The sequence below is a fragment of the Schistocerca cancellata genome, chromosome 6 (genome assembly GCF_023864275.1).
Source record: "Schistocerca cancellata isolate TAMUIC-IGC-003103 chromosome 6, iqSchCanc2.1, whole genome shotgun sequence".
Classification (NCBI taxonomy): Eukaryota; Metazoa; Arthropoda; class Insecta; order Orthoptera; family Acrididae; genus Schistocerca; species Schistocerca cancellata.
This window is the reverse complement of record NC_064631.1, coordinates 44,795,841-44,812,472: the sequence shown is the minus strand read 5'-3', so window position 1 is coordinate 44,812,472 and position 16,632 is coordinate 44,795,841.

The following is a 16,632-nucleotide window of genomic DNA, read 5'->3' as shown; positions in this document are numbered from 1 at the left end:
TTCAATGGCGTGGTGCAAGTCTTTAAATGGAACACTACTTCGGCGACTTGCGTGTTCTTAATCCAACCAAATTATCCAAGTGGGGAAACGGAACCTACGGTTTAACGTGTAATCCGAAGTGTGTGACTCCTCACATCTCTGGGAGGTGAAGGCTAGATTTAAAGGAAGGCTGAAAATTTCAAAGGTCCAGCCGGGATTCGATGCTGCGGCTTCTCGGTTTCCAGGCACGAATTTTACCGCTAGACAACGAGACCCGAGACCGTAGAGCAAGCAGTACTAACATTATTTGATAAATCTTTTATTTCATCTCACCCCTGTACTAGATGCCAAATGACCGACTCTGCTTTTGGGTTGGGGAGGGGTGCAATTGAAATTCACGTCCGTCCATCCAGATTTAATTTTTTCATGGTTTTCCCAAATCAGTTAGGTGATTGCTGGTATGTTCCCTGGAAAGAACGCGGCCTAATTTCTTCCACATTACTATTCATCCCAACTTCGTTTTCCGCCCTTAGTGAGGTGTTAGACTTGTCATTCTTCATTTCTTGCTGAACAAGCTACGCCTTTACGCTTGACGTTGCTGTTTTTCGGTTTCGAAGCTTCGGCATCAGGGTAATTGACTAAACAGAAATATTTTTGACATGCGTGGCCAATGCATGCGCGTGCTCCTCATGATGTGCGAGCAGAAATTCTCATTAACTGGCAAAACACTCAGTGAACACTTTTAATTAACGAAACCCGATCATCTTCCTTCGCTGTTATACCTTTATAAGTCACTGACTCGTAATGGCCCGTAGGACAGGGTTAATGAGTCTGTGTTCGTGAAACTTCGCATTGACCCCTCTTGTTAACTGATGGCACTCAGTATAAAAGTGATCCAACCGCTGGACTGGCAGTGTTCCTGCCTCGGGCATGGATGTGTGTGACGTCCTTAGGTTAGTTAGGTTTAATTAGTTCTAAGTTCTAGGCGACTGATCAGCACAGAAGTTAAGTCGCATAGTGTTCAGAGCCATTTGAACCATTTTTTGGCAGTGTTTATTCAAACATAATCCGGTTGTTATCAGACTCGGTGAGTAGCTGAGAGAGAGACAGAGAGAGAAGTTTTTACTGCTAGCTCTGTAGCTTACCATGTGGCTGCTGCCTAATGGACCACATACACAATCTGATCAAAAGTATCCGCACACGCATTTGTAACGTGGAGTTCACCACTAGATGTCTCGAGAGGTGGAAGCGTCACTATAAAAGGAGGCGAGGAGTGTTGTGTAGTCTTTCGAGAAGCGGGAACAGCAGAAAGGGTTTGGTTAGGAGAGTTCCGTCACTTCAAACGTACGCTACTCATCGGATGACACCTGAGTAGCAAATCGATCAGGAACCTCAACAAGTACACTGTCGTTGGTCATGTCATGAAGTGGAAATGCGAAAGAACAAACACAGAAAAACCAAGACGAGGCAAGCCTCATATGTTATGGGAACGGGCTGTCGAGCATTCTGGAGGACGGCTATAAGAAATAGCATGAAATTTGCGGAAGGAATCAGTCGTGAGTTCCAAAGTAATACGAGCAGTCCATGTAGCACCGAGATCGTGCGTCGCAAATTAAAAAGACGGGTAGAATGGTTGTGCAGCTCCTCACAAGGCACACATATTGTTGTGTAACGACGTATAGGTTTGTTTATAAATGGTTTTCTTTCGACATATGACCATGTGCAGACTTCGTCACCTACGTCAGTTACAACCCACTTCAAAATGATTTATATTCTTTTTAAATTGTCACAGAATGGTTCTTGAACGAAACTGTAAAACATCAGTTGAGTCGTAAGCAAAGAATTTCGTCACTTGGGCCAATTGGTTTGCGTAAACTCTTTCAATTTAAATTTCGTTTGTTTCTCCTCAGAACTTATATTGACACACGTTATCTTGACTTAATCGATATCAGAATCACACATTGACTAAACTTTTCAGATTCGAAGTTGCGATGAACGCTGTCAAAATCCAATAATCTTGTCAAATATATTATTAATCAGTTCACACAATTCTCCATAAATAAATCCTCAGAACACGTGTTTCAACTTTAGTAGTATCCACTATTTGATTAACTTCCTACATACAGGCGTTCTGAACCTGAGGCTTAACAGAATAGGACTGACTTTTCAACAAGATTAAGCTCTATATGACGTCATTGTTGTACAAAAAGAGTATACAAATTCATTTTTAATTTTTTAGAAGCACGACGCAACAACTCGGTTCCAGGATCTTCTGTTGCTCCTCGGCTGTCGACCCGCGACGTATAGCGGCCAGCAATTTCCTTTCTGGTCGCGGCAACGAAGATGCTGTCTCCGTTCGTTGCGCCGCCCTCTCCGTACATGAAACACATAAAAAAGAAATACAAAACTTTTAGATAATTCACATCTATTACCAATAATAAGAAAAATATATAAACAAACTAAATTAAACTTATAGTCACCTGCAAACTGGGCTGACACGGGTGGATGGGTGACGCTTCAATTTCGCGTCCCACTACAATATCTGTAGTCAATGCTAAGTGTGGCTTGAGATGGTCTGAAGAGGGGCTCGGAGTGACGAAATTTTCTGTACACTTTGTCAGTCCGATGCATGGGGTTTGGGTTTGGCGAATGCCTATAGCACCAGCAGTTAAGTACGGAGGAGGTGGTGTTACAATATCGAGGTATTTTTCGCTGCTAGGGTGTGGTCCCTTTAAACTGCTGGACAAAACTCAAAATGCGGAATGTTGTAAACTCATTTTACAGCGTTGTGTACTGTGTTCCGTTCAGAGACGATGACTGTTTGGGCCGGACGATGTGGTCGAGCGGTTCTAGGCGCTTCAGTCCGGAACCACGCGGCTGCTACGGTCGCAGGTTCGAATCCTGACTCGGGCATGGATGTGTGTGATGTTCTTAGGTTAGTTCGGTTTAAGTAGTTTTAAGTCTAGGGGACTGATGACCTCAGATGTTAAATCTCATAGTGCTTAGAGCCATTTGAACCATTTGATGACTGTCTGTTGAGCTCTACGAAGCACAGAGTCATAAAGCAACGTCTGTGAGGTAGTGCTTTGTGGACAAGAAGATTCCTGAAATGGGATGGCGTCAACCCGACGGAACACCTTTGGGATGAGGTAGAACATTGAATTCGCTCCGGTCCCAATGCCATACATCAGTACCTGGTCTGCTTTCGAACTTTAGCGAGGAATGGGCTGTCATTCCTCTACAGACATTAAGACAGCTCACTGAAAGTATCCCCAGTAGGTTTCAAGCCGTCATAAGGGCGAATGGTGGACACATCTCATATTGAAACTTCCTGGCAGATTAAAACTGTGTGCCGGATCGAGACTGGAACTCGCGACCTTTGCCTTTCGCGGGCAAGTGCTCTACCAATTGAGCTACCCAAGCGCGACACACGCCCCATCCTCACATCTCATATTAATACTCACTAACAGGTGTCCAGATGCCTTTGATCAGACACGTGCTAAGGCACAGCCGAGTGTTCCCAGCGACTCTCAAAATGGTTCAAATGGCTCTGAGCACTATGGGACTTAACATCTGTGGTCATCAGTCCCGTAGAACTTAGAACTACTTAAACTTAACTAACCTAAGGACGTCACAAACATCCATGCCCCAGGCAGGATTCGAACCTGCGACCGTAGCAGTCGCGCGGTTCCGGACTGAGCGCCTAGAACCGCTAGACCACCGCGGCCGGCTCCCAGCGACTCTCCCACATCAACTACACGCTACTACGAAGTGCGAGTTTTTGCAACCTTTAGACACTTGAGATCTAAGATCACTTCAGACTACATATCTAGATTCTGAAAAAGCAGAACTGCCGGAAAACAGGTGGGACTTCTCTGCGGCCCGGAGGATACTCATCAAAATTTCCAGTTTTTCTTTGTGGAGCACCGTGCTGCAGCAGCTTGGGTGTGAATACATTTATCTGCCGACAATTAAGATTTAAAAAATGGATTGAATGTAAATGGTCTATCTTTTTAATTACTTCAATGTACACAAAAGTATGTGATGTTGTATGTAAAGTAAATATGACAGGACGAGAAGTCTGTCACCCCAGCAGACAGTGCCACAGATTACCCAAAAGTGATATACACCGTACAAAATATGTCACATCAACTGATATATATACTCTGAAGCGCCAAAGAAACCGGTATAGGCATGCGTATTCAAATACAGAGATGTGTAAACAGGCAGAATGCGGCACTGCGGTCGGCAACGCCTATACAGGGTGTTACAAAAAGGTGCGGCCAAACTTTCAGGAAACATTCCTCACAGACAAAGAAAGAAAATATGTTATGTGGACATGTGCCCGGAAACGCTTACTTTCCATGTTAGAGCTCATTTTATTACTTCTCTTCAAATCACATTAATCATGGAATGGAAACACACAGCAACAGAACGTGCTAGCGTGACTTCAAACACTTTGTTACAGGAAATGTTCAAAATGTCCTCCGTTAGCGAGGATACATGCATCCACCCTCCGTCGCATGGAATCCCTGATGCGCTGATGCAGCCCTGGAGAATGGCGTATTGTATCACAGCCGTCCACAATACGAGCACGAAGAGTCTCTACATTTGGTACCGGGGTTGCGTAGACAAGAGCTTTCAAATGCCCCCATAAAAGAAAGCCAAGACGGTTGAGGTCAGGAGAGTGTAGAGGCCATGGAATTGGTCCGCCTCTATCAATCCATCGGTCACCGAATCTGTTGTTGAGAAGCGTACGAACACTTCGACTGAAATGTGCAGGAGCTCCATCGTGCATGAACCATATGTTCTGTCGTACTTGTAAAGGCACATGTTCTAGCAGCACAGGTAGAGTATCCCGTATGAAATCATGATAACGTGCTCCATTAAGCGTAGGTGGAAGAACATGGGGCCCAATCAAGACATCACCAACAATGCCTGCCCAAACGTTCACAGAAAATCTGTGTTGATGACGTGATTGCACAATTGCGTGCGGATTCTCGTTAGCCCACACATGTTGATTGTGAAAATTTACACTGAGAACATTTACTCTGAACATTTACACTGAAATAAGGATTGACACATTGTTGGATGAACCATTCGCAGAAGTGTACCCGTGGAGGCCAATCAGCTGCTGATAGTGCCTGCACACGCTGTACATGGTACGGAAACAACTGGTTTTGCCGTAGCACTCTCCATACAGTGACGTGGTCAACGTTACCTTGTTCAGCAGCAACTTCTCTGACGCTGACATTAGGATTATCGTCAACTGCAAGAATAATTGCCTCGTCCATTGCAGGTGTCCTCGTCGTTCTAGGTCTTCCCCAGTCGCAAGTCATAGGCTGGATACTGACGAAACTAAAATGAGCTCTAACATGGAAATTAAGCGTTTCCGGACACATGTCCACATAACATCTTTTTTTTATTTGTGTGTGAGGAATGTTTCCTGAAAGTTTGGCCGTACCTTTTTGTAACACCCTGTATAAGACAACAAGTGTCTGGCGCAGTTGTTGGATCAGTTGCTGCTGCTACAATGACAGGTTATCAAGATTTAAGTGAGTTTGAACGTGGTGTTATAGTCGGTGCACGAGCGATTGGACACAGCATCTCCGAGGTAGCGATCAACTGGGGATTTTCCCGTACGATCAGTTCACAAGTGTCCCGTGAATATCAGGAATCCGGTAAAACATCAAATCTCCGACATCGCTGCGGCCGAAGAAAGGTCCTGTAAGAACGGGACCAACAACGACTGAAGAGGATCGTTCAACGTGACAGAAGTGCAACCCTTCCGCAAATTGCTGCAGATTTCAATGCTGGGCCATCAACGAGCGTCAGCGTGTGAACCATTCAACGGAACATCATCGGTATGGGCTTTCGAAGCTGAAGGCCCACTCGTGTATTCTTGATGACTGCACGATACAAAGTTTTACGTCTCGATTGGGCCCGTCAGCACCGACATTGGACTGTTGATGACTGGAAACATTTTGCCTGGTTGGACGAGTCTCGTTTCAAATTGTAACGAGCGGGTGGACGCGTACGGGTATGGAGCCAACCTCATGAATCCATAGACCCTGCGTGTCAGCAGGGGGCGGTTCAAGCTGGTGGAGACTCTGTAATGGTGTGAGGCGTGTGCAGTTGGAGTAATATGGAACCCATGAGACGGCCAGATACGATTCTGACAGGTGATACGTACGTAAACATCATGTATGATCACCTGCATCCATTCATGTCCATTGTCCATTCCGACGGACTGGGGCAATTCCAACAGGATAATGTGACACTCCACACGTCTAGAATTGCTACAGAGTGGCTCCAGGAACATTCGTCTGAGTTTAAACGCTTCCGCTGGCCACCAGACTCCCCAGACATGAACATTATTGAGCACATCTGGGATGCCTTGCAACGTGCCGTTCAGAAGAGATCTCCGCCTCCTCGTACTCTTACGGATTTGTGGACAACCCTGCAATATTCGTGATGTCACTTCCCTCCAGCACTACTTCAGACATTAGTCGAGACCATGCCACGTCGTTTTGCGACACTTCTGCGTGCTCGCGGGGGCCCTACATGATATTAGTTTGGTGTACCACTTTCTTTGGCTCTTCAGTGTAAATCCAAGTGACGATGGAGGTCTAATGGTCCAGTCAACGAAAACCAAAAAAATGTAGACAGGGAGAAAATCCGTGGCATGTAGCATATGCTTTTCCCGGTACAAAATTAAAATGCATTAAATTTCCTAGAAAAAAGTACCCATGATCTCTAGAACTAACAGTTTCCACGTTCTAGAAGTTGGAAAAATTGCAGATTATTAAAAGTAGCGTTTTAACATTATAAAAGCGATGTTTATTGTTAAATGTTGTGAATTAATTACAAATATTAAACGTGTGTACCACATATAACTGGCGTAGGACCGTACTAAGGAATAAATTATTTTCTGGAGTGTAACAGGCTGGAAAGGCGGTGGTGGAAGTTAGCAGCGTGAGGGAGGTTAGGTCACCTGATATGGGTGGTGCAGTTCCCTCCTTCACAAGTCCTCAAAAAATAAACGAAAAGGTAATTCAGTTGCTGTTTCTACTGCCTTACGTCACAAAATGCAACTACATGCTGTCTCACAAATTTACACCGACGCTTCCGCACCGCACCTTATGAATCACTGGCAGTGCAGAGCGCAGACATTGCTGATAATACGAATACAAGAAAAGCATATGGATACGCTCTACGTCAACCTCTGCAACACTCTTCTACGCTGCTACAGGGAAACCTGATTGTTACTCATCCTGTACGGCAGCTGTAGCGTTCTTCCGGGAAAGACGACCTCCTCCACCACGTGTTTTTCGAGAAGTGCAAGAGAAACCTAAGACAGCGTCTTTTAAACGCTCACCCCCCCCCCTCCCTTCCACCCCACTACGAACACGCCCCACCAGCAAGGATTTTTAGCATGTTATTCATTACATCCCCTCCTCTCACTGCACAAAATTTGCGACTACAAGAGCTTTTTCCCCTAATTTTCCTTTATTGAGTGGATTTTAAAGCTCTGTAACACGTAGTGCAAATAAAAGAAATGACTGGTTGTAGCAGACATTTAGTTTAATTGAACGAGTCCGTCTCTAGGAACGAACAAAGCAGCTTTCTGAACCTGACGATTGCAGCTAGTGGGGTGGCGTGAGCGGTATATCCAACTCTGACCGAGAAGATGTGATGTGTCGTGGGCCATGGGCGCGACTCGGTACCGCGGTAGGAACTAAGTTCTGAGCCATGCAGGGCTATAACTCTGCTCAACCACCGGCTTAGTTGTCTTTGATGTCGCAGCGGAATGTGAACTGAAGACTAGATCTAAAGGACGTATGTATCACATCGGCGATGAAACGATTCAGAGGAGAAAAATTAATTCGGAAGGGTAAAATCATAGACATGTCTTTCGATCCTAATAATACATAAAATTGTATTAACGAAAAACACCGTTTTAGTCACGTGCTATGTCCCGTTTCTGCCTGCTGTCAAGATCATCTTCAGATTTTATAAAAAAAAAAAAAAAAAAAAAATTGTGAAAAAGATATAAAGGGGTGATAATACAAATATAACTAGTATGATTTTAAAACAGTCACAAACAATAGTACTATCTGTACTAATGTTACATCAGTGTTTTTTCTGACTTATAGCCTCCGTTATTATATTCTTGATCAGTTGTTTTAGACCTGACAGTGATGTTTGAAGCTGGTAGACACTGGCTATCTAAGTAAAAAAGTAGGGAGTGGCCTAGGAGGTGTTTTTTCAATGGTTTCCCAATCATCTCATGTCATCATTTATAAAAAAATTTCCTACATCTAGAAGATTTTCCTTATTCGCACTTTGAGAAGTAAGGTTGATTGATCAGTTTTTGAATTGCTAATAACGGTGAAAGAAAAGAGAGAAAAAATGAAGAGCGTGCTAATCCTCAGGATCAGCACGAATAAAGATGCCGGGGTTAACAGTGGTTCAGGCCCTCACTCTGACAGATATCTCGGAGATATTTGTCTTCTTACCGTGGCACTGGAGCGAAATCAGATTATTCTTGTTTCCTTATCTACCAGGTACTACTGGTGTTAATTTCATGCATAATCAGGATTTGAACCATTTACTCCGACTAGAGCACCGATGTACAACATTCGGTTGTGGGGGCAAATAATCATACTGATGTCTTCCAACAGGATAGCACTCACCCACATTCCGCTGTTGTAAACCAACATGCTCTACAGGGTGTCGAGACGTTGCCTTGGCCTGCTCGATTACCAAGTCTGTCTCCAATAGAGCACATATGGGTCATCATCGGGTGACAACTCCACGTTTGCGTCCTTGCGTTCAACATTCTGGCGGTTATACCGGTTCTTTATCTGTCGCTTAGATTAACCTGTGATCTTGCAATGTTAATCACAATCACTTAAATATGTTACCTAGACAAATGTGTTCCCGAAGTTTCATTACCCTCTGTTAATTATTTTTTGGTGTGGCCAAATTTTTCTCCGTTAGTGTTTAATAGGTTTGCCACCGAGAACTACGTTTAGAAAAAACTATTATGCAATGCTGCTGACAGCTATCACTAAATTCTCTATGTACTAAGTCAGATGTTCTCAACCTGAGTGTAATTATCCCCCGCGGGGGAAAATATAATTTTCTGAGGGGTAAGAAGAAAAATGTTCAGTTGTGTTTTGGTCACGAAACCAAATTATTTTTCAAAGGGCTTCACTCTTATCATAATATTGTAAGATCGTAATATTAATTACATAATTTCCCAGTAATTTAAAAAAAATCTTAGCGTTAATCCGTGACACAATATGGTGTAGGTTACAGCTTGTGAAACGTACAAATGAATATCTTCCTCCCGTAGACTACCCACTTCGCATATACTTTGTACCATGCATTTATGAGAGTAAAATAGACATACATACATGGTATGTGCTTAAGTATCTCATGAAAATGCTTTCTTGGAGTTGTAAGTAGGTCCCACAGTAGACGAGAATTTACTTCATTATTCACTTCGCGACAATAAACAGCACAACGCACCAGCAACTGCGTAATGGCTACAACGCTACTGTAGGGCCTACACTGTATTATTATTATTATTATTATTATTAGTGCAGTGGTCAGACAAAGCATTGACATCGTGGAGTCGTCCAGTTTCTGCCAGTTCAGAAGTATGGAGTTCAGCAATCACGTGATTTACAAATAGCAGACCTAAGTATAGCGCACACGTTTTAATTTGGCTAATTTTAAGTACGGGTGCAGGGCGTAGTTGAAGCAATTGCCGCTAGGGAGAGGACTGTTCCAGAGGAGGCATGTTTTGTAATAAGTATATACCCTAATGTGGGCAATAAGTTTTCTTTTTTTGGTAGGAGTTGTAGGTACGCGACGCACTTAGAGTTTCATCACTATTTTATAAACAAAAGACTGTTAGAAATAAGCAGTACAGTTGTCCCGTTGACTCATTAGCTAGTGGTTAAAAACAGCTACAATAATTAAACATTATTTTTGCTTCGTCATTTTAAAAAGTGTTCAAAGAATATTATTTTCCATTGTTCGTTAGACAGTAATGTTGATGATGGTGTTGATACCAGCTAATATCTGATTGCACTCAGGGGTAATGTCTAAGAAAGGTTGGGAACACTGTTCTAATTCATACGTTAGTTGTAAAATGTATGTTAGTTGCTATCAATACGATTCCATAATTTTACACTTTATTATCAGAGAAACAATTGTAAAATTGCAGTAACCTCTCGTACAGTAGTCCACCCGCAGGGAACGGGAGTGTAATAGTGGAATCGGTACAAGGATCCACGTAAAAAGTGTACGGACACCGCATTGGACTGTTTCACTCAGAAGTAAAGTAGTATACAAAAGCTCACGCTCTGTTTTAGGGATCTACGTGATGCAGCATATGTACAGATAAATAAGTAAAAGGCTCAAAGCCTTCTTACGGACCAGTAACGAATTTCAGTCCTCTACTAGATTAGAAAAAATATATCTAAAGCAGATGGACATGAGACGACTAAAATCTATTGATTCCTAGAACAGCCTTACATTGAAGCATGGAAATTTGGTTACTAAGTGAATAACAGTGTTGCCCAGAGATTAGCGGTGCGGTCAGAGACCTCTTGCCCCTTGAAGACCCGATTTTTTCTCTCCTCTATAAAAACCGATTTCGGATAAAAAAGTTAGTATCTAATTTCACTTGTGAAACAGTGTATGATATTTGGACTCAAGAGGTCCACTCTTGTTTTTTCCTTCCCTTGGGATCTTTTTTTTCGTTCACAGTTATCAACCACTTTTTAACAGTTCAATACGTCACACTATTAACAGCAATCCCACTCGTATTTCAAATCAGACGTCATTTCGTAATTTTTATTTCTTCTCACTATCAGGCTGTTAATGTCTTGTGTTACTTAGATGAAGTGTCATGCAGTGACAAATAAGAGCGCACTGCGCCATTCGTTAGTATGCTACAGTCTATTTTCGGTCAAATGCTTTAGCGGATCGAAAAGAAGAGTCCGTAGAAATGACGCAGTCGACTTTTGTTCGAATTTTCGTAGCGAAACGAGCAGTGGGAAGTGGTGTATCGAACTGACCAGCGTGAAGTCAAATTTTGAAGAAAAAAAAAAGTAACTGTTTGAAAGTAATCAGCGTAACTAATGAAAACTTAAATAGTGATTTCAGAGAAAGTTTTTGTCTGCATTTTCGTGACTAGTCGAAGAATGAGTAAGTAATGGTCAAAATGGGATATAAAAATTGGCCCGTATGAGGCCTAGTTTTGAAAAAAATTTGGTTTAATTACTTGAAAGTAATCAGGGTGAATTAAGATTTTACAAACGTGCGACGATGATCCAAGGTACAATATGGTTATATATCTAGAAAGAAATACTTAGTTGAAATTTTAAAGCGTTGCAACCGATAAAGTCTTGTCAGTACTGTATCTTAGTCATCTGCGTGTTATATCATTACTTTGATAGACACCAATGATTATAATCAGTATATAAAATCAACGTAAGCAGAAATATTATAAAAAACTAGATGCAAGTTAAAGACATTTTGAAACAGAAGCTACTGGAAACTAACATGAGTTCCCATATTCAAGGCAAATAAAATTGTTAACACATTACCGAAATTCAGTTAATTTGCATATGTCACATGTACCACGGTGAAAGAGATTCTTCTGTTTTACGGTATAGAATGATGCACAACCGATGAAGAACGGCGTAATCATCCACACTTTATGTAAATAGTTTCAAAAATATATAGAATTTTACTTATAGAATTTAATCTGTAATTGAGGAATTAACAATATATTGCAAGTAGCTTTAATATATTACACAGGACTTTAATATGTGGATCTCATGATATTCACGAATGCTGTGCAAAGCAGAATAACATGTCTAACTACGACAAAAGCTGTAGAAACTGGCGGAAACTGCTTATGGGTGCACTCCTTCATGTTATCGTAAAATCAGTTGCTAGACAGAAGAACCAGCCAAAAAATATCGTGTGTTCACAGGTACACTAATCTTTAGGTACTACACTTGAAAGTTCTAAGTTAAACACTGAACTTCAAATTCTTAATCGGCACCTTATTTTCTCTCATTATTTCGAGCATTGTTCAAAGGCGCGTCAAATGTTTCTCTAACCATTCTTTCAGTTTATTTTGTTACCAATCTCCATGTGGACGAAAATTTTCATGTTTCTTAATGGCTCCACGGATAAGGATTAGAAAAAAATACAAAGGTTGAGGTTTAAATACCCTCCAGCAGCATGTGGTAGTGTTTGGTGTGTGGCATGCTGCATGGTGCAGTCAGAATGACGGATAGAACAATTTTAGTAACATTTATTCCTTATAAAATGATCAATAACTAAATAACGTTGTATATTATTGGCTGCATAGTAAGTTCTAAATCAATTTCGTTTCACTCACGTATAAAGCTACACTCCCAGCAAAAGACCTTATAACGCTTAATTTATATTATATATTAATTTATTTATCTTTCTCAGAAAAGCTTTTCTTGTTATTGCAACTCTGTATTTTATATTTTCTCTATTTCGGCCATCGTTAGTTATTTCTGTACCCAAACAGAAAAACGGCCTTTACTAATTTTTGTGTCTCATTTGACAATCTAATTCTCATCGCACTACCTAATTTGAAACTCCCGAAGAGATTAAAACTGTGTGTCGGACCGGGACTCGAAGGTAGGCTCTTTGCCTTCCGTGAAAAATTGCTCTAACGACGATTCACGACCTGCCCTCAGAGCTTTAGTTCTGCCAGTACGCCATCTCCTACCTTCCAAACTTCAGAAAAGTTCTCTTGCAAACGTTGCGGCTACTAGAACTCCAGAGACAAGGGATACTGTGGAGACATGGCTCAACCGCTGGTTGGGATGTGGTTTCCAGGTTGAAGTCGCGGCTCGTCACAGAGTTTTCACCAGCCAGGAAGTTTCAAATCAGCGCATACTCCGCTGCAGAGGGACACTTAATTTCGGTCACCGTATTCAGTTCGATTTCATTCCATTGCCTTCGTTTTACTTTTGTTGATGTTCATGTTATAAACTATTTTCAATACCTTTCAACTGATCTTCCAAGTTATTTGCTGTCTCTGACCAAATTAAAATGTTATTATCGAATCTCAAAGTTTTTATTTCTTCTTCGTGAGATTTGACTCCCTTTTCGAAATACCCCCATGGTCTCCTTCACAGATTGTTCAGTGCACATATTGACTAACATGAAGGATAGGCTGTTTCATTCCTTTCTCAACTACTGTTTCAATTTCATGCTCTTCGACAATTACAGCTGGAGCCTGGTTTCTGTACAAGCTGTAAATAACATTTCGATTACTGTGTTTTATCCCTGCTAAATTCAGAATTTCTAAGACGATATTCCATTCAACACTCATAAAAGTTTCTTTAATTAATTCAAGTTCACATTTCGGAAGCATGATTTATTAATTGGTGGTGCAATAGTATTCAAACCTTTCAAAGTCTATCCTCATGATTCTGTCAGAATGTTGTCTACTTCAGGGGCGTTATTTCGACTTACAGTTGGTTCAGTGCACTGTTACATTCTTTTCGCAGTACCATATCTTCCATCTGGTCCTCATCTACTTTCTTATCTCTTTCCATTTTAATGTCCTGAATCTCGTTTCGTGTATACAGAACTTTAATATATTCCACTTTCCAGCTTTTTCCTCCCTGTTTACATCTGGCTTGCCAGCTGAGCTCTGAATATTCATCAGCTATTTATCTTTACACTGAAAGTTTCTTTAGTTTTCCTGTACTCGATATCCATCTTTCCCATAGACATGCATGCTTCTAGTGCTTTGAAGTCCTGCTATAACCAGGCGTGCTTCACCATTTTAGTTTCCTGTCAACTTCATGTTTAGACGTCTGTATTTCGTTTCCCGTGTTTCGCTTGCTGGATTATATTTTCTTTTTTCATCACTTAAATCCGATACCTCGTGTATTATCCAGTCATTTCTAATGGGACTTGCGTTTTTGTCCATTCGATCCTCTGCTGCCTTCACTATTTCATCTCTCACTTTTTTCGATATTTCAACTGCGGAGCTACTAGGATGTATACCTGGCTACCATCCTAGATCCTGCCTCCGTGTCTGTCTTGGCCGTATCTTAACTACACCCTTTATCCCACCACTCGACTTCACTAATTCTCACTATAACGTAGGGGTCGGTGGGATGAGAAGACTCCGGGTGCAGGATGTCGAAGTGTGGAATACGGTGGTGAGGGCATGTTGGGCGCCCAGGGCGCTAATGAGACTGCGTTAGGGGTTTATGGTCCTGCTGTTTTGGTTTTACAATTGAATCATCTTCCCCTTGGTAGCAGAACATGGTGATGCGTCCACAGCCGCCTTGGAAGCGGCAGCTATCAGGACTGCCAGCAGACCAGAAACGACACCGTACAAGGTAGCTGACCCAGCTAGTGGTTGTTGTGCACGTTATGTCGTGGCCTTTTCACCACAGAAAGGCTGCTATCTGTTTGTTCACAGATGCAAGTTGGGTCGCGGCAGCAGCTAGTACGCCTGCCCAGAACAGCGACAGTTGGCAGTGTGCCAGACCCTGTCAGTTTGCCCCAAGTGAGCAGGCGCAGAAGGCTCCAAGTCTACACATCAGGGGAGGAGAGTGTAACGCCGGAAATGCATAACCTCCTATTTCCATCTATTGTACTATAAATTTGTTTTCCTTATTTTTGTTACCTGAATATGACATTTCTGTGTCTTTACATATTGTAATTGTTTTACTATTTGTATATATATATATATATATATATATATATATATATATATATATATATATATTTAAGCGTTTATGTCGATGTATAATTGGTTTGTTTCGTAAATATTATTTGTATTTTTACGCTGGGTCTTGCCTAGGGAAAACTGCTATCGAACGATTACATCGATAGGTCGTGTGAAGAATCAAAGTGTGTAGGATATTTGGTAGTGTTAACTCTGCCGCGTGGAGCGCGGGCTGAGCAGAGAGAGTCTGGCTGGAGTAGCGAGTGGAGCAGGTGTGTTGTGGGAAGCTCCCGCGAGTTGCCGCGCTTTCGGGGTTTGGCAGCATGTAATTGCGCTCGACTCGCAATGATAGTTTCTGACATGGTGTCGCGGACGGGAAGCATTAGCTGGCGCACATCAAGAGCCCGTTTCGTCTGGTGACCGTGTCGAGAAGAAGGCGCGCCAACATCCAGCTTCTGCAACAGCGACGGCCGACAATGAGTGACTGTCGCCACCTCCTCGATCGACGGCTTCAAACCTTCAATCAACCAACAAGGAAGACTGGAAGGACGTAAAGTTTTAGAACTGTATGGTAGACCTCAGCTTTTAAAATTGTTCCATTTGCCTCGCAAAATTACAGCGACTTAGCATGAACCTTTGTTGCTCATTGTCCCAATTGCATTACCAAGCAGAGTCCCTTCCTTTTCCGAAATGAACCCGAGTGTCGTTGAAATTCAAACGCCAGCATTAAAGTAATATAGCTAATTCGTTTTCACTGCTTTAATTTCAAAGTTTCAGTTAAGGCATTCATAGCTGGCTACAATATTTAGATTACACAAGCACGAATTAAGAGTGCGAGTTTTGTTACCGTATTTTAGCTTACCTGTGACTGCAGATCAGCTTGGTACGTACTAAATTTTACTATTGTTAATTGTTCAGAATCATTTAATTCAAGTTCAAAGTTAAATCTCTTATTTCTAAATTGCGTAGATTCAAGTAGCTTTTGAAATGATTGTTGAGGTAGTCGAAGAATAACCGTATTTTACTGAATTTCGATGTGCTTCAGAAAGAAAGCTCACTGTTAATTTCAGTCACTAAAATAACTTTCAATTTTCCGGTTTTATTAATTCTTTTGCCAAATTAAGTCAGAGTGTAGCGAAATTTATTACTTCTGACAAACTTTCAGTTTTCACACTACGCTTGTCAACCTTCAGTTGCCACGCTTCTAGTGCTAATTATACGTGTAATAATCTTTCTTTTTCAGTTACTATAGTAATTGTCCTTAGGACTGGCGACCGTAATTTCCCCCAGATCTCAAATACCTAATTATCGCTAATTAATTGTTAACGTAACGTCCGCACATTTACTTTCTTTATTAACTTTACCTCTTTACAAAATTAATTTCCACCAGTTCCATTTGCATTTTTCCTTTCATTTAGATGTAACCCTTTCCTCCCTCTTTACCAACAGTTTAACTTCGGTGACGATTGCTTTTCCCAAATTTCCATTAGGTACACGCGGTTTAATTTTTCACTGTCATTAAGGTCGATAAGTGAGGGGGAGGTTACAAGAGGATGGCCGCTCACAACAGCTAAGTCCAGCAGGCCGGGTTGGCTGCTGTCACCAAGGTGCTAGTCACCTGGCGAATGGTAGTGAGTCACTGGTCCTGCCTCGGAACTGGCTCGCTGGAGCTGATTAGATGAAGGGGTCAGAAACCTGAGTATTTGTAAGTGTCTGTCAGGGGTAGCGACGCTATCCCTTGGCGAGGATGAGCGAATGCGGCCAGATTTCCTGAGCCTCTCAGCATTTTTCACCACAAAATTTTGTGCCAGCCTTTCGTTTCAGGCCTTCAGATCGTTACTTTCTGCAGTGTCAGAGTGTTTAAAGTTTCCAGAATGAGATTTTCACTCTGT